This window comes from Myxocyprinus asiaticus, chromosome 21 (genome assembly GCF_019703515.2).
Source record: "Myxocyprinus asiaticus isolate MX2 ecotype Aquarium Trade chromosome 21, UBuf_Myxa_2, whole genome shotgun sequence".
NCBI classification, from domain to species: Eukaryota; Metazoa; Chordata; class Actinopteri; order Cypriniformes; family Catostomidae; genus Myxocyprinus; species Myxocyprinus asiaticus.
In genome coordinates this window covers 8,695,163-8,714,655 of record NC_059364.1, presented here as the reverse complement: position 1 = coordinate 8,714,655, position 19,493 = coordinate 8,695,163, and the positions used below count along the sequence as shown (strand labels likewise).

General features: G+C 38.8%; 1 protein-coding gene across 1 annotated transcript in view; it reads right to left on the bottom strand.

Annotated features, from left to right (window-relative positions):
- Positions 1–2,907, bottom strand: part of pcdh15a (protocadherin-related 15a) — a 283,761-nt gene extending 280,854 nt beyond the window's left edge. The window contains exon 1 of the mRNA XM_051648198.1: positions 2,697–2,907. The gene's annotated coding sequence lies outside the window, so the exon portion shown is untranslated. The remainder of the gene's footprint in view (positions 1–2,696) is intronic.
- Between the last annotated feature and the right edge of the window lie 16,586 nt (positions 2,908–19,493).

The following is a 19,493-nucleotide window of genomic DNA, read 5'->3' as shown; positions in this document are numbered from 1 at the left end:
TACCAGCCACCTTGGTTGGCAGCAAAAAAGTTCATTTCGGACCCTGGTTATAACAACTTCACTGCTGTATAGCTTCACTGGTGAATAACCTTGTTGGTTATCACTTCACTGAAGTACTGCACCCCCATACTCCATTTCATCCTTGATGTTAAAGGAATATTCCAGATTCGATACAAGTTAAGCTCAATCGACAGCATTTGTGGCATAATTTTGATTACCACAAAAAATAATTTTGACTCGTCCCTCCTTTTCTTTAAAAAAAGCAAAAATCGAGGTTACAGTGAGGCACTTACAATGAAAGTGAATGGGGCCCATTTTTGGAGGGTTTAAAGGCAGAAATGTGAAGCTTGTAATTTTATTAAAAGCACTTAAATTAATTCTTCTGCTAAAGCTCATGTATTATTTGAGCTATAAAGTTGTATAAATTGTCATTTTTACAGTAATTATAGGGTTTGTTGACATTACATCGTCATGCCAACAATGTTGTAAAATTGGCTATAACTTTACAGAGAAAGGGTTAGTAGGCTATTTTATCACACTAAAATCATGTTAACATGCATATTGTTCACATACTGTTTATGGATATACTTTTGAAATAGTGAGTATTTTAACGTTTACCAATTGGCCCCCGATTCACTTCCATCGTAAGCAGGGTTGGGGAGTAACGGAATACATGTATCGGGATTACGTATTCAAAATACAAAATATGAGTTCTGTATTCCACTACAGTTACAATTTAAATGGTTGGTAACCAGAATACAGTTACATTCAAAAAGTATTTTGATTACTGAAGTGATTACTTTGCATTTTATTGTCATTTGTTTCATTTAATATTTAGTCTATTCAGTTGGAAAACATTTATTTGTATAAATGATGTGATCCGAGGAACATTTGAACAGCGGTGAAACTCTAAATGTGTTACAATCATAGGAGCAGACAGAGACTGCTTTTACACTTTTATGAGGGAAAAGTTGGATATGACGTCATTGAGGAAAAAGATGTGGTTTTGTCCACTCTGTGGGGTTTTGAAGTAAGTTTGGGCAGCAGAAATAGTTAACCTTGTGTACATTTTTATGTAAACATTTAACTTTATGCTAAAATGATATTTCTAGCCCTTTTACATGCACATGTTACCAGCCACGATTAATTTATTATTATTATTATTTATCAAGACAATGTTTTTCTCTAGTAAGTCCTTTGATATTAGGGCAAAGTTATGCTGCAAAAATCTTATTCTTGATGAGAATTTCCTTTTTTTTTTTTTTTTTTTTTTTATAAATATAAAAATAAATAAATAAATTGTGATAAATTTACTTTGCATTAAGATATTTAGGCTTTTTTCAGATTTTATTATTATTATTATTATTATTATTTGTATTATTATTATTATTATTATTATTATTATTATTAATAATCTAAGTGTATTTTGGCTTATTGTGCTGGCAGATGTTTGTTTTTCATTTTTTTAAAGAAACTGTTTATATTCAAATGGAGTGAAAAAAAAAAAAAAAAAATCTGCCAGTGCTGAAGAACTAATCCAGAGTATTCAGATTATGTTACTGACTTTGAGTAATCTAAAAGAATACGTTACAAATTAAATTTGATAGAATGTATTCTGTAATATGTAGTGGAATACATTTTAAACGTAACCCTCCCAACCCTAATAGTAAGAGCCTCACTGGAACACAGATTTTTGCTTTTATTTAAAGAAAAGGTAGGACAAGTCGAAATTAATTTATGTGGTAATCAATATTATGAAACAAATGATGTCGATTGAGCTGAACGCGTGTTGAACCCGGAGTATTCCTCTAAGGAGAACGCATTCACACGTTTACCAAATTGCAACAAATGACCATTAATGCCATTTTAGAGTAATTGTGCCATTACTTTATAAGAACTCCAAATAAGAACTCCGATAAGACCGAGCAGGATCTCAATGTCAATGTGTTTCGTCACTCTGTGACATGCTTCAGAGTGACTGAAACTCCTGACTGATTTCAAAGCTCCTCCATTTCTTGTATTTACATGGAAACGTGTTGAAATTGATCTCCAAATAAAGCACAGGGTGACTGTATCATCTCTAACTAATGAAGCTTCTGTCGACCGAAACGTGGACGATAACTCATGAGGTCCCTCCACCCCAGTCGCCGTTGAGTTAATTTTACCAGACATGCCTTGAATGAATAATAAAAAATAAAATAAAAACTTAAGAGAAAATAATCGATTTTCCCTCATATAAATTCAGAAGGCTAAAGATGCGGATCTAGAGAGAGAGGTTGAGTGAAGAATAAAATAAATATGTACATGTGTGCGGTCTCAGTTTAATCTCTTTAAATGCCGCTATAGATTGCTACGAGTCTGCTCAATGTAAAGAGGGATATATCCTTAAAGACATGGATCACATATAATCCCAAAAACATCCCTGTCCAAGAGTAACGCAAAGATCAACTAATGACACTCAGTTCAATTAAATTACTCTCTCTAAGAACATGACAAGATGTTAGTTATTCTTTTAATTATCATATATGTTTACTCACGCTGCTTATTTGAGTTATTTCATTTCTTCATTTCCCTTAAAACAGCTCGTTGACAGCAATAGTTACGGGTGCGCTCGTTTTCACTCCCGCGCGCGTGTGAAATCATTCATTACTCCCGTCAGGAATTTAGCATACGGTCTCCGTATCACTCAAACCCACCATGTCGGCTTAAGATCCAGAGTCTCTCCGGACAGACTCACGCAGTGCATCCCGCATCAGTCTCTCTCTCTCTCTCTCTCTCCCTCTCTCTCTCTCTCTCTCTCACACACACACCCACAGAAGAGGAGAAAGCAGGAGAGTCCCGGTGATTTCAGTTCTTGTAGATTGTCCTCACGCGGTTAAAGTCCACGAGCGGCTCAGAATCAGGAGGGTGCTCGTCTGTCCTCTTTAAGTAATGGTGAAAAGTACCGTCACTGCTCGAATGAAAGTGCTGCCCACCCACCTCACACAGCCCTCATGACATTCAACCCTCACTGCCTCCTCCTCATCCCTCCCCCCCCCCCCCTCTCTCTCTCTCTCTCTCTCTCTCTCTCTCTCTCTCTCTCTCTCTCTCTCTCTCTCTCTCTCTCTCTCTCTAATTTCAATTTAAAGTACTTTATTAGCATGATTACATACAATATTGCCAAAGCATTAATACACAAAACAGATAATGCAAGACAAATAATAATAATAAAATAGTAACAAATAACAATCAAAATATAATTAAAATAAGGTGCCAGGTAATGAATAATAATAATAATCACAATATATATATATATATATATATATATATATATATATATATATATATATATATATATATATATATATATATATATAAGAACAATATACACTATACAATATAAAATAAAATAAGCATTTAACAAGACATTATGAACATAATAATAATAATAATAATAATAATAATAATAATAATAATAATAATAATAATAATAATTCTGTATAAAACCCCCCCCCCCCCCCCCCCCCTCTCTCTCTCTCTCTCTCTCTCTCGCTTTGCATGTTGGGATTGTTGGGTGTGTGAGCATTTTACGCGTGAGAAGAGCGACTCTTTTCTCCTATTTCCTTTTTGGGTTGGTTTGTTTTTTTTTTTTTTTTTTTTTTGTTTTTTTTTCATTTATTTATTTTATGTGTGTGTTTGTTTGCTTGCTTGTTTGTTTGTTTTCTGACCTCGTGGCGGGGTGTGGAGATGGAAGCTCACCCGAGTGAGTGGAATTCTTCTCTTTCACTCCGTCATGGAGTCAGGTGTGTGCCTGATGCCGGTGCGTCTGTGGAAGATGTGCTCGTGGCTGTGGGTGAACAGATTGGCTTTGAGAACATCATCTCGGCCTCAAGAATGCAAGTGCAGAACAGTCTTCTCTTTCACAGATAGAGGAGACAGGAGCTAGTGATGGTATGGAAGAGATAGGTGATGATGATAACATTTCTGAAATGTCAGACATCCCTTCTCAGTGTGGAGATGAACAGCTCTACACTGTAAAAGAAATTAATGATTTCTTAGATGAAACATTTGGCAGAACAGTTGAAGTGCGAAAGTTTTTCCCAGACATCAATACGTTTTTGATTTCAGTGGGAAAAATACAGAAGTCTGTGGGGTTTGATGAGCTTAGTAGAAGGAAACGGTTTAGATTGAAGAAAATTGTCACAAACTTATGGAGAGGGAAAACCTCAACTAAAAGTCTAACCAAACCATGTTAATGTCACAAGGGGTAAATCTTCTGTCTTGTTTTAGATTGTTTTCCTTCTCTCTTCTTGTTCTTTTTCTTTTCCCTCTTTTCATGGAGAGCTTAAAATTAGGAACAATTAATATTAATGGTGGGAGGGATAGAAATAAAAGGGCAGTTTTATCAGAATATATTCAGACTAAGAACAAAAATATTATTTTTTTTACAAGAAACTCATAGTGACATGACAAATGAAATAGACTGGAAAATGTTGTGGGAAGGAAATATCTTTTTTAATCATGGCTCTAATGTAGGTGGGGGTGTTGCTATTTTATTTGGGAAAAATTTAAATATGACTGTTGTTTCTTCTTGTGAGATAGAAAGAGGACGGTGTTTAGCTGTTCAAGTTGATATAATGGGCCAACTGTTTGTACTTGTTAATATCTATGCTCCAAATAATGGAGCAGAGAGAACTAGGTTTTTTAATAAAGTACAAGATGGTTTAAGGCAATTTGATAAGAATGCTTTTTTAATTTTAGGTGGTGACTGGAATTGTACCCTAGATTTTACTTTAGATAGAAATGGAGAGGAACCCTGCCCTCCCTCAGTAAATGTTTTAAGTAATATTATTAGAAATTATGATTTATTTGATGTATGGAGAGAACAGCATCCAAAGGCAAGACAGAACACCTGGGTTAAAGCGTCCAATGCACATATTAGTTCAGCTAGGTTAGATAGGTTTTATATTAGTAGAAATAGGAATAATAGAGTTTTAAAATCTATTATTTCTCCGAATGGTTTTTCTGATCATCATTTGTGTTTATTTGAAATAAGTTTTAAAAAATCACAACGCTCTAGTTTTTATTGGCATTTTAATGTTAAATTATTGCATGATGTAGTTTTTTGTGAAAAGTTTGTTTTATTGTGGCATGAATGGAGAGAAAAGTAAAGTGAATATGATGATATTGTACAATGGTGGGAGGTGGGAAAAACCCAAATAAGAATGTTCTGTCAAAATTATACTGCTCACAATAATAGTTTGTTTAAAAAAACTATTAGAGAACTTGAAAGAGACATTGAACAACTTGAAATGAGTGTAAGTAACAATAATTTAGCAGATGTGGGAATGTTGAAGAAAAAAAAGAATGTTTTAGGTTCTCTTCTTCATGAACATGCAAAAGGAGCTTTAATCAGAGCCCGGTTTTCCTCGTTGAAGGATATGGACGCTCCTAGTTCTTTCTTTTTTAGTCTAGAAAGAAAAGAATCGGAGAGAAAACTAATGGAACTTTGACGTCTGATCCAAAAGAGATGCAATGGACTTTTATAATGAACTGTTTAAAGCACAAGAGTGTGATGGCTCTAGTATGGACTTTTTACTTAAGGATCTGCCTAAATTGAGTGCTGAGCAGCAAAAGGAATTAGACTCTGAAATACTAATACAGGAATTGTCAAAAGCAGTTCAACAACTTTCTGTTGGTCGGGCCCCTGGTATTGATGGACTTCCTGCAGAATTTTATAAACATTTCTGGGACTTATTTAAAGAAGACATGTTAGAGGTTTTTAAAGTTTCTTTTAAAAAGAAAGAATTACCAACAAGTTGTAAAAGAGCTATATTGTCTTTACTGCCCAAGAAGGGTGACCTTGGTCTTTTAAAAAACTGGAGACCTGTTGCTTTATTATGCACAGACTATAAGATTCTTGCAAAGTGTTTTTCAAATAGACTAAAGCAATACCTTGGGTATGTGGTACACAAAAGCCAGACCTACTGTGTACCCAACAGAACTATAATGGACAATCTTTTTTTATTAAGAGATGTAATGATTTAGCATGTATGGATGATCAAGATTTGGGTATACTTTCTATTGACCAAGAAAAGGCTTTTGATAGAGTTGATCATTTTTATTTGTTCAGTACTCTTAAAGCTTTTGGAATTGGAAAAAAATTCATATCAGGGATAAAACTTTTATATGCTGGGGCATCGGCCATGTTAAAGGTAGGAGGTGGGCTTAGTCGGCCAGTTTTAATACATAGGGGCATTAGACAAGGTTGCCCTTTATCAGGGCAACTATATTCTCTGGCAATTGAACCCTTGCTTTGTCAGTTAAGGAAGAAATTGCAAGGTTTTTTAATTAAAGGGTTTGAAAACAGACCTGTTAATATATCTGTATATGCTGATGATATAACTGTTTTTATAAAAAAAGTTTAAAAATCAATGAAAAGGCCTCATCTGCAAAAGTCAACTGGGAAAAAGTGAAGGTTTTATTATAGGGAGCTGGCAAGAGAGAAATCTCCCTGTACTTCCAGGTGGAGTTGAATGGGGTAGTGAAGGGCGAAAAATTCTTGGTGTCCATTTAGGAAAGGAGGGGTATCAGAGAAAGAACTGGGAGGGTATGGTGGAAAAGGTATGTGCCAAGTTGTCTAGATGGAACTGGGTGCTACCTCAGCTATCATATAGGGGAAGGGTTCTGGTTGCCAATAATCTAGTTGCTTCCATGCTCTGGCATAAAATGACTGTGCTTAATCCACCAGAGGATATTGTTCAAGAGATACAAAAGAGACTAATTGATTTTGTTTGGTCTGGATGTCATTGGATGAAGGTGGCTGTGCTTTATTTGCCCATTCATGAAGGTGGACACGGATTAATAGATGTACAAAGCCGACTCATGACCTTCAGACTTCAAGCTGCACAGAGACTGCTATATTCTAGAGGATGAAATTGGATTGAAACAGCCTGCGCTTTGCTGCAAAAAGTGGACATTTTTAAATATGACAAGCAGTTGTTTTTAATAAGGCTGACAGACTTGGATTTGAGTGGCACTTCGTTTTTCTATCAGTCAGTTTTAAAAGCATGGAGATCCACTTTTAAATTGGAGAGAGATTTTTCAAACCTTGGAGACTGGATAAAATCTGAACCACTTTTCAGTAATCCTCTGATAGAAGCTAAGGTGTTAAACCTTAAGAGTTTAAGGACTATAATGGCAAAAGCTGGTTGTACCAAAATATCAGATCTGAGAGCTGGTGAAACCTGGAAAAGTCCTGAGGAGATGTGTTGCCTGACGGGCATTAAGTCTGTTAGGTTCATGAAGATGGTACTTAATGAAATTTATTCTTTTTTACTTTCAGTCCTTAGACAAGTTTCTGAGGCTGACAAGATATCTCCGCTGGAGGAGGAAGGCTATCGTTTTTTTCCAGAGATAAGGGTTTTTGCTGCCATTGAGGAACAACCAATGGAGGACTCGATTCTCAATTTCAGAACTCCAGAACTAACAAAGTTTGAGGAAATCTCTAAGAAAGCAATGTATGTAACATGTGTGAAAGTGTCTCATCAAGCCTCCCTAAAGAAGCTGAAGGAATCAAAATGGCTGGATCTATTTGGGCCAGACTCGTCCCCTAGGGGCTGCTGGAGGTCCCTGTATAAGCCTCCCATAGAGAAACGCACTGCGGATCTCCAATGGAGGGTTATTCACTGGGCGGTAGCCACAAACAGACATGTGGCACATATCGATTCCACTGTGGAAAAGGGGTGTCCGTTTTGTACATTTGAAGAGTCTGTAGACCATGTTTTTTTAAACTGTTTTAGACTGAAAGGGTTGTTTCAGACTTTGGGGGAATGGTTTAGGAAATTTGGGGAAGTTTTTAGCCCAATACATTTTATATTTGGACCTAAGTATGTTGCTTCAGAGAGAAAGAAAATTTCTCTGATAAATCTTATAGTAGGTGAAGCAAAGTTGGCAATATGGTTGACAAGAAAATGGAAATTAAGGGGGGGAAATTCAGTAGACCCTGATTTGACTTTTAAAGCCCTTATAGCTGCTAGAATTAAAGCAGTGTATGCTTTTGACAAAATGACAAATAATCTGCTTTTTACAAAATGACAAATAATCTGCTTGCTTTTAATGATTTTTGGGGTATTGGTGTTTTTTTTTTTATGTACAGTTGATGAAGAGAACAATTTAGTTTTAATTCTGTAATTATATGGTTTTTTTTGGGGGGGGGGGGGATTAGGATTTTTGTTTCTGTTGTCACAATGTTTTAATGTTAAAATGTTTTTATATAAGGAGTGTTAAAATTCAAATTCTCTCTCTCTCTCTCTCGCTCTCTCTCTCTCTCTCTCTCTTTCAAGAGGTAATAATCTAATTTGCCTGGTCACAAAAGGTGAGGGCAGGTAAATCTTGAGTCATGAGAAGGAAACGTTGCAGTGCCTGGCAGGTTCATATTATAGTTCATCTAAAAAATAAATAAATAAATAAATAAATATGTTTTGCTTAAATTAAAAACACAATGCTTTAAAATTAAGAGTTAATGAGATGAGTTAATGAGATGACACTCTTACGTTATTCAAAAATACATATAAAATGCATGACTTAAATACAACTCTTATATGAATCAAATCAAATCAAATCAAATCATATGTTTCAATCACTGAGTTCAAAATCATTTTGACATTTTTACTAGGGCTTAAAGCAAAAAATGTCAAGTGCATATACAATCACATTAACATATATATATATATATATATACACACACACACACACACACACACACACACATACATACATACATATATATATATATATAAAATTGACATTTTAATGAAAAAGGTAGGCCTACATTTTATTCAGGTCATGGAGTAACCCTGAGAAAACCTCTTGATATTCTTGTCTTAAAAATGTATGATATTTGTTAAAATAAAAAGACTTTTAAAAATATTAATTACAATTTTTAATTAATGATTAAGTTGTCTGCACTCACTGCATTAAATGAGCTGTATTGGGACCAGTAGACTCCCATATAAACCGCTGAATTTCGGACGTATTCAGAAATATACTGGCCTGGAGTCTCAAATTCCACAGGCCCTATACATCCGATTATATACCATTTCGGCTGTATAGTGACTGACGATTCCTTCCGTGTATGGCCATTTGTTGCCATAGTAAGTAATCCCCTTAAGTTGTCTGTCAGGAGACTTTTTCACAGCTGAGTCATATTTGCCTTTCTCACCTTCTAGATAAAATCTCACCTTCATTTTTTCAAACTGGATTTAACCTACCCTTAAATCTAGACAACCACTGGGTTACTGCATACACTGGCTTTCATCTTATTGGTTACAATTTATTTAGCACTTCCCTAAATCAAGACAGCTACTGGGTCTCTGCATGCATTGCTTTAATTTTATTGGTTAAACTTAAAATTTAGCCCACCCAATCTCAAACAGCATTTAGCTTATGCCTCTTAAGGTTACAGGCCTTTAATCAATGTTGACACAACATCAAAGATGAGACAAAAATTAGGTTGAAAGATCTTTATGTAAAAGGATAACATGATATATACAAGTGCAACACTTCTCAGAGGAAGGAGGAGGCGAGAAGCAGATTTCCTGGTTCAGGTAAGCGTTTTATTCTCCTTACTGCAGCAAATACACTCGTTCAGGGCTCTTACACTGTTCAATGATTAACTCTAAAAATATACAAACTACTTCACAAAAAAATAAACTCTTGAAATAATAAACGCTTGGCTTCACAATTGGCTCTCTCTCCCATCTACCTGCTGTGTGGCTCTATTTATGCCGCTCTCCCCGTGCTCACTGAAATTAGTGACAGGTGTTAGACATAATTTAACAAAGGTGTAAGCGCCCTTACCGCTTTCTCTCTCTCCGGAGAGAGGCTTGACCACGCCCCCACTGCCACAACAAAATATAAAAATAATAAAATATGCAAACATCTGAAACACATTGTGAAACTTCAATTAAAGTTCAGTAAATTAACTGGCATCTGACTCTGTCACTTGTCATCACATGAAAGTGATCAGTTCCAGTATAGTGTGGGTCTGCATCAAGTCTCTTCTGTAGCTCCTGGAACAGATCTTTTCAAAGCTGCTTGTTTTACAACCCACATTGGCCTCACACAGACAGCACCATCTTTATCATCAGACATCATGTCCACAGAATACACAATACACCTGTGTTTGTCTCAGTCTGTCTCTCCAGCAACTGCAAAACATAACAGTCATTTAACCACTGAAAACACCCACTTAAAGAACTCCAAACAACACATGCATTAAAAAAAAAAATCATATAATAGTCAACAATGGGAGATCAGGCAAGTTGTTACACATGTTTCTCCAGTAAATATTTCTCAGAGTAGGTTTAGATCTAGACCAGCATGGGAATTGCATGCTGGTTAAGCTGGTCTTTATAGCAGGGTTGGTTGCAAAAAAAGCTGTTGAACACCTCCACGTTATTGCTCAGGAAAAAGATGCATGTTGCAGAACACATTGACCTAACAGCATGTTGTTGAAAAGGTAACATGGTTGCACCCTCATCCAGACAGACATTTGTTTTGTTTTTTTGTTGGGAGCCCTGTGGAGGTATGGGTTTGCAGGACACACAGACTGACTCTGCTGCAGCAATGTTTTGCATGGGACATATGTTTTGCTTAAATTAAAAACACAATGCTTTCAAATGAAGAGTTAATGAGATGAGTTAATCAAAACTGTTTTGCAGAAAATTGCATTACAGTTTATATAAACTGTAATGCGATTTTCTGCAAAACAGTTTTGTTGACATTTCTTGACCAAGTGATCATGGCTATTGACCAAATGCATTATGAATGACCCATTAGCTATTTAAAGTAACTACTGTGTCAGCACAATGGTAACAGTGTACGTGTTGAAAATGTACATAAAAAAATAAAAAATAAAATAAGTTTCTTAATTTTAAAATCATAATTTTTTTCTGTAATGTCTGTCAGAAATGTAAAGTAAAATAAAACGTAGTTATTGAGTTAAATATCACCACTGTTTGGTTAACTATTTTTAATTTCAGGGTGTTTATTTTAGCATGTTTGTATGTACAGTAATGTAGTTCGCTGTAGCCTACAATAAGCCAAACTTTCAGTTATTTGCTTTCCCCCGTGTTCTAAAAACCCTCACAGCAGGACTGCCATCAGTCATCACAACCAGCCAAATTTCCTCTGTAAATTTCCATCCAACTTCACAGTTCCCTTTACATGTCTGCTGAATTGAGGTATGTGGCTTTTTGTGGACGATAACGGTTACATGTCACTTGGGTCCGTTTTTTCCCTAAAAAAATCTGACAAACTTGAAGTTAAGTGGGAGTTTACTATTCCTGCATTTTTCCAGATTTGACTCTTTTCATGCAGTGTCATGTATTCAAGGTGCAAGGAAATTATCTTATTACCTTTATACCACATGATATTTAAGTAATTAATTATTTCTTTTGTAAAAATTCCATTAATGTTTTTCAAAAAGTTATTCTACCAAATAAAAAAAAGTTACATTTCTTCAAACTTAACATATGCATCTTAAAGGTTTTTAATTTTTATCACCTGGGACAGCTTTGTCAATGGCCCACCTATTTTATGACAATTGTCTTATTGAAAATTCTTATTACTGTCATGTGAAAAAATGCATGTGTAACGGTGGTTGTCTTGGAGTGGAAGAGGAGAGAAAATGCAGGAGTAGAATCATTTAATTACAATCGCTGCAGTGGAACAAACACTGGGGTAGAACAAACTATAAAGCTTAACATCACAAATTAACAACACAATGCAACACTTCAAGGACAGACAAAGGAATGGGCAAAACTGGAGGGTATTTATACACAAAGAACTAAACGAGGGAATGGAATACATGCGAGAATGATGAGCAGGTGGGATTGATGAGGGCTGTGAATTATGGGAAATGCAGTCCGGGGAAAAACTTCCTGGTGCCCAACGACAGATGAGGAGGGTATGATGATGCAGAAGATGAAAGATCCAAGGAGGATGATCAGGAGGCCTAGGGGGCGGCTTCAGGGCTGGGAAAGGATCCGGGGGCCTGGGGGGGCGGCTTCAGGCCTGGGAATGGATCCGGGAGTCTGGGGGGCTGCCACAAGGCACAGACTGGGTCAGGAGGCCTGGGAGGGGTCAACAGGGCAGGGACTGGGTTAGGAGGCCTGGGAGGTGGCAACAGGGCAGGGACTGGGTCAGGAGGCCTGGGAGGCGGCAACAGGGCAGGGCCTGGGTCAGGAGGCCTGGGAGGCGGCAACAGGGCAGGGCCTGGGTCAGGAGGCCTGGGAGGCGGCAACAGGGCAGGGCCTGGGTCAGGAGGCCTGGGAGGCGGCAACAGGGCAGGGCCTGGGTCAGGAGGCCTGGGAGGCGGCAACAGGGCAGGGCCTGGGTCAGGAGGCCTGGGAGGCGGCAACAGGGCAGGGCCTGGGTCAGGAGGCCTGGGAGGCGGCAACAGGGCAGGGCCTGGGTCAGGAGGCCTGGGAGGCAGCAACAGAGCAGGGCCTGGGTCAGGAGGCCTGGGAGGTGGCAACAGGGCAGGGACTGAGTCAAGAGGCCTGGGAGGCGGCAACAGGGCAGGGACTGAGTCAAGAGGCGGAACCGCTGGAGGAGGAGACTCTGGGAAAGTGGGCGGAGCCGTGGAAGGCAGAGCCATGGAAGGCGGAGCCGTGAGAGGCTCGAGGGGCAGAACTGGGGATCCTAGTGCCCAGAGCGTAGCCGAAGGCTCGAAGGACCAGGATGGAGCCAGAGGCTCGGAGGACCGAGGCAGCACCAAAGGCTCAGAGGACTGGGGCGAAGTTGGGGGATCAGAGGACAGAGGCAAAGCCGGTGGGACTGAGGACCAAGGCGGAGGCGGATGGAAGGAAGTCCCTGGTAGAGCCGAAGGTGGAGCCAGGTAACCGACTGACCGAGCTGGAGGGACAAAGGTCCCTGGAGACGCCGACAGGCCCACAGTGGAAATGAGGGAACGTAGGGCCAAGGTGGTGAAGAGGGATCAGAGGGCCAGGGCGGAGTCCAGGTTCGGAGGGCGAAGGCAGAGTCAGAGGGTAGGCCGATCCCCTTGCCTGTGGAGTCCCCAGGGTTGATGGTTGAGCTGGTGACTTGAGGGCAACCAGCTGATCAGAGGAGGGAGGATGAGGAGCCAAGGAAGGTGTTGAGGGAGGAGCCAAGGAAGGCGTCGAGGGGTTGAAGGGAGCCTGTGGAGGCGGGGCCGAGGAATTTGATGGCCTTGGCAGAGGAGGAGGGAGTGGGAGGATGGGCGGGAACAGCAGAGACGAGGAGATTTGGAAACTGGATGGGATCAGTGGAGACTGGAGACTCATGGGACAGATTATTTCAAAAACATCAACCATAGTAGGGACTGGGCTCAGCTCACCCTCAGTGGTGGGAGTATGGGCGGGGCTCCACTCAGTGCCTTTGAACTCCACTAATATGCCCTCTGGGACAGACGTTAGTGCCGGCTCTCGCACCTGGCCAGACTCCGCAATGGGCTCGGGCTGTTGGTCCTTTGGGGGCAAGGCTGATGGCTGGCTGGGCTGGTCGAGGCTACAGGCTCTGGCTCTGGGACGGTCGAGGCTACAGGCTCTTTGACCGTGGCAGGAGTGGGCTCTGGCTTGTAGACCGTGGCAGGCATGGGCGCTGGCTCGTAGACCGTGGCTCGGATGTATTCCAAGAAGGGAAGATTCTCTACTTGCGGAAGGGCTGTGGAATGATGGAAGTTTAAGCCCATACCATAGATGGCACAGAGGTAGGGGTCCGAGATAGTGGTGGAAGTGATGAGTTGGCAGAACTTGAAGGTGTATTCAGGGAGAGGAAGGTCTTGCTTGAATAAATCCATAAATGAACCAGTCAGCTCCATGACTCTTGTGGGTCTGGACATGTAGGAGAGGAGGTTTAGAGGGATCGCTGGAGTGGAGGAGGACGTTAGGAAGAACAGGTAAGTGATTCAGTATTCTTTGTAGGTCAGTCCTTCTGTAATGGTGGTTGTCTTGGAGTGGAAGAGAGGAAACACAGGAGTAGAATCATTCAATCTTTTAATTACAAACGCTGGAGTGGAACAAACGCTGGAGTGGAACAAACTATAAAGCTTAACATCACAAATTAACAACACAGCATAACAATTCAAGGAATGACAAAGGAATGGGCAAAACTGTATTTATACACAAAGAACTAAATGAGGGAATGGAATACAGGTGAGGATGATGATGAGCAAGTGGGAATGATGAGGGCTGTGAATTCTGGGAAATGAAGTCCATGGAAAACTTCAAAATAAGAGTCCTTGAATAAAATGAGGGAGATGGACTGTGACAGCATGACTTAAAAAGTAAGAATTATGCATCATATACTGCCTTTAATTACAGCTGAAAAGCAAACAAATAAAATTATTGTGTCCAGACAGAATGATTCTCAAGAATGCATTAAAATAATGAGAAGAAAATCATCAAGAAAAATGAGATGGGGGTAATTGTCATAAAAAAAATAAATAAATAACAACGTCACAATAAAATAATAATAATAATAACAGTCCTAAAGACAAGCTTTATTTTCTTTATTCAAAATGTAATTTAGCATTTGTTTATTCTTCTAATGTTTTTGTGAGAATCTCCCATTCAGCCACATATACAGTATATTACAAACACATACGAGCATCACACTCACCAGTGCACAAAATAACAACACAATGCTTTGAAAGCACAGTTGCGAGATAAGCATTGCTTATAAACACGATGGAGCCTGAGGTTGTGACACTGCAATATGAAAAGCAGTCTGAAAGTGACTTTTCCTCCAACTCTTTAAAAATGAATGTGGGTGGTGCAGAGACAGAGAGAGATAGGCCGGCTGTTCTCTTCTCTAGTAACGTAACCAGTTAACATCTTAAATGTAGCTCAGTGTAACCAGAGAGTTACACTGAGTCCAGTGCTCACATATAATAACCCCTATAACATCACACCACTGGCATGTATTCCACCACTGCAGAAATGTACTTACACAGAGGAGTCATATAACATCCTTAATATCAACTTTGTCTATGTACATTAGGTATGACCAGGTCTCACTGATGGCATTACAGTGGGGTCAATGGAAGGCGATCTATGGCTATGTTCAAAAAATACGTGTTTGGGATTTAAAACTGTATCTAAGAGGTGTGACTCTCAAACTGTCCTCCTCATACAACATCTATGAACAGAATAATTTGAGATCACACAGTCAATGTTTGGCATAGACAACCATATTTACTAGCAGGTATGACTCTCAAATTTCCATTCATATTACAGTCTAGAGAAGTGGCCAGATTCGTCCGAATACAGTCTGTATGATTGAATGATCAAAGTTAAGCCCCTGTTTTTCTCTTGCGATAGCGGTTTTAACTAAAGTGACAGTGACGAAAATAAATATCAAAGATGCCGGTGTCCATAACACCGGAAAATATTCGTACAATTGACACAACGTTATTTAATAAACAAGTACAAAGGAGTGCAACAGTGCCCTGTGCCAGCCCACTTTTTTGGCACTCTTTGTTCCGGAAGTATTTTCCCCTCTCATAAAATGCTTCATAAAATAGTTCTAAGCTAGAATCAGACCAACCAACTCAGATGTGAATCAAAACATTACAAACTTTGATTTGAAGCAATAAAGTATTTGAAAATCAGACAAAAATAGTGCAAGACCTGAGGACACAATCTGCAATCCTATGAAGCTTTGTGATAAATAAAAATAAAAACAAAAAATATTGATTTAAAGTTGCTAATACACCTACTGACCACTTTATTAAGAACACTATGGTACACTAAAGCCCGACGTGCATTCTGAGATTCTGTTCTGCTCACTACAATTGTACAGATTGGTTTTCTGAGTTACCGTATACTTTCTGTCAGCTCGAACCAGTGTGGCCATTCTCCGTTGACCTCTCTCATCAACAAGGGGTTTCCGTCCGCAGAACTGCCGCACACTGGATGTTTTTTGTTTTTGGCACCATTCTGAGTAAACTCTAGAGACTGTCGTGCGTGAAAATCCCAGGAGATCAATAGTTACATAAATATTCAAACCAGCCCGTCTGGCACCAACAATCATCCACAGTTGAAATAACTGAGATCACATTGTTTCTCGGTGAGTGTAAGTATAGAAACAATCTATTTTAATTTTATTGCAAAATATTTAGATATTTGCACATGTACAAGTAGTTTGAGAGTGAAGGGAGACTGACTCGATTGCGTAATTGAAGTGAGTGGTCGCTGTCGGGTTCATTTTGCAGGCTTGGTTTGCCACGATTCTCTAATTGGTGGATCTTTCTCGACTGGACCATCTTGTTCTTTACTAGGAATTTGACTATTAAACTTGATTTTTAAACAATGAAATTTAATTAAGTCAAAATAAAAGCTTTATTATTGTCAAATGTACAGAGTATAGTTTACCAAGTACAATTAAAATGTTTACTTGGCTGCTTGTCACAGATCTATGACAAAAAATATGCGCAATATCAACAAATAAACAATGAGTGAACATACTTACACAGACAATGCCCTTAAATAAATGCACACAATAAGTATTATTTTATGTATTTTATAGTATTAATTAATACAGACTGATGGCTTCAACAGAGGCATATACCATATATGATAAACACCAGCTGAGCTAGCAGTTGGTTCGTCTTTAAAGGTTTATATGTTATTGTTAAAAATCAATTCGCCTATGGAGATAATTAATGGGAATTTTAATTCCTGAACCTGACTATTTCACTCTTTTAAGGCTTAATCATAGCTGATAATAAATTAATAATGGCTGATGACATTGATAACTGAGAACTTCTCTTTTGGAATTATGTTAAATTTACAGCACAAGGTGTTAGTGCAACACAAACACATATTTTACTGAATGCACTTTTAAGAGAGTGGCACACACTGCACAACGTAACAGAAATCTAGTTGTCCAGTGCAGTTCTGTTCAGGTCTAACTCAAAAAGGTCCTAAAAAAGTTAGTTTAGTTGAATGTGGTTGTTATTCTCATCTATAACTGAACTGTGTGTAAACGTAACCATATTTAACACTATAAGGGTGTGTTCACACTTGGCAGGTTGGGTTCGATTAAAACGAACTCTGGTGCGATTGCTCTGTTAGTGCGGTTCATTTGAACAAGTGTGAACACTGCCATCCGAACCTTGGTGCGCACCAAACAAGCGGAATAGTGGGTCTCGGTCCGCTTCCAAACAAACTCTGGTGCGGTTCGATTGATATATGAACGCAACATGGACCAAAGACTTCTAAACAGACCAAAAATAGGAAGCAATTTGCCTAATACTGACCTCAAGCATACCTGGTTCTTCTCATCATAGGAGCTATGTTGCCCATTATAGTTCGGTACAGGCGTCGGAACCGCCATCAGCCATCCTTGCAGCATATCTTCGTTTGTGTGTACAACGCAGGAATTCCTGGCACTGTTTTGACTCTTTTACACATTTTATTAGCTCTTCATTTGTTCTCAGCTGGTAAAAATACCACCATATATACATATATAAATCCAACGAGCGCATTTAGCCCAGAAGCCAGCATTGTTTTGGATGTTCGGCAAGTTCCGTTGCAAGATATACGTCATAAAAGCTGTCCAATCAGGTTGTGACTTTTTTATGATGCCTTTTGATTCATATCTTTAGGTTCGGTGTTAAAAATGCCAGTGTGAACGCTAAGGGAACCAGGACTAAATGTATCATTTTCTTTTTTGGTCTGGACCAAGAGGACCAAGAGAACCAAACAACAAGTGTGAACACACCCTAAAACAGTTGAGGACTGACAACCGTATTATACTGCTATATATCTTGTTTCGATATATATATCTTTCCAGTTTTGTTACCATAACTGTCTGCAACTTACTGATAACACGGTACTCTCTACCAAACATGGAAGAATACATGCATACACATCTCTGATTCACAGTGCACATCCACACCTTGTGCACAGTAGATCAGCAAGCAACCCCAGGAGATTCATGTGGCAATCACAAAATTCACTGAACGGAAGCCTGAAAATAGAAAGGAGAGAGAGAGAGCAAGAGAGAGAGAGAGAGACAAGAGAAGAGACTGCAGAGAGGGTGTGTGATCGAAAAACCACTCCAAGGTCAACACAGTAATTTGTAGTCATGGCAGGCCAAATAGTTCAGTAGTTAGATTTTGCACCAGTGGATTTTGGAAGTCTCCTTGGGTCTTAGACAGAGACCCACCTGCAAATAGAGTGTCTTCATACACTCACAGTAACCAAACTAATGCAGTCTAGTCTTGTAGCTAAAGTGGGCTGTGAGCTGCAGCTTTAATGAAAAGCCTCATCAGCACCTATGGACCCATTTAATAAAAAATGTAGCACAGGTAAAATACACATATTCCAAAGTCAGCCAAAACAATACAAAATTAAAACCTTGCTCAGAGTAAAGGAGCCTTTCGGCTAAAGCAGCGCACCTCCCACAGTCAAATTATTCAGGAAATGTTAGCTGAAACACAGTGATGCCCTGCTATCAAAAATAAACCCCACACGCACGCAGGAAACACGCTGTAGCTGTTCGCTCATGCCTCAGCAAGCTCAGGATCTAATATTCTCAATATAGAAGAAGAACAAAATCTGTGCTAGCATGCAGTACATCTACACATTATAAAAATCCTGATGCTAGCAAAGACATTCGAGATTTCATTTCAGTTCAAGTATTTCATATAAATTCAAGTCGTCCAAATCTCATATTTGCAGTTATTGTTGTAATTAAAACAAAATTACAATTTCACAATTGTGTAGAAACAGTTTTTAAAAGTGGTCGATCAATCTACGTTTTTGAACAGCCTGATCTCATGAAATTTACGTGACAGTGGCAACATTTTTGTAAACCAAAATTATGTGCTTCATTACACATTTGGCTGCAGTTTCCAAGTGAAATGTCCAGCGGGGGGCGCCAAAAGCGAGTGAAATTATGTTGTTATCAGACAAGGTTTTAAAGGGGAATATTAGATGGATAACCAATGGTGTCCTAAAAGATACTGTAAATGAGAGGTGAACAAAAAAGCCATGCTTACCTTAGACCAACACCTAAACCTAACCAATAGTGTTTTAAAATCATATTCGACATGAAAAGCACATTTACTGAAGCAACCATATAATTTCATGTAGCTTCTATGGCACTTTCGCTTCTCTTTCACTCTGAGCGTCCTTGGCTGGGCTAATCTTTTGTCATTATTTACTCATCCTTGTGAAGGCTGAAGGCTATTCCAAAACATATGCACCAAATTTAAGCTGTTTTTTAAGGCCACATCCATGTATATTTTTAAGAAATGAGCAAATGAACTGTTTCGGTATATCAAGTTTTTAAGTTGTATATCCCTGGTAGTTGTGTGATTTCTGTGCTATTAATTAAAACTGGATAACCCTTCAGTGACATGGCTTGGCTACATATGGAGGACACAGTGAGAGCTTAAATCAGCTAATAGAAACTCTCACTTTTCCCTCAGGTCATAAATAATTAAACATTGCGTGAGT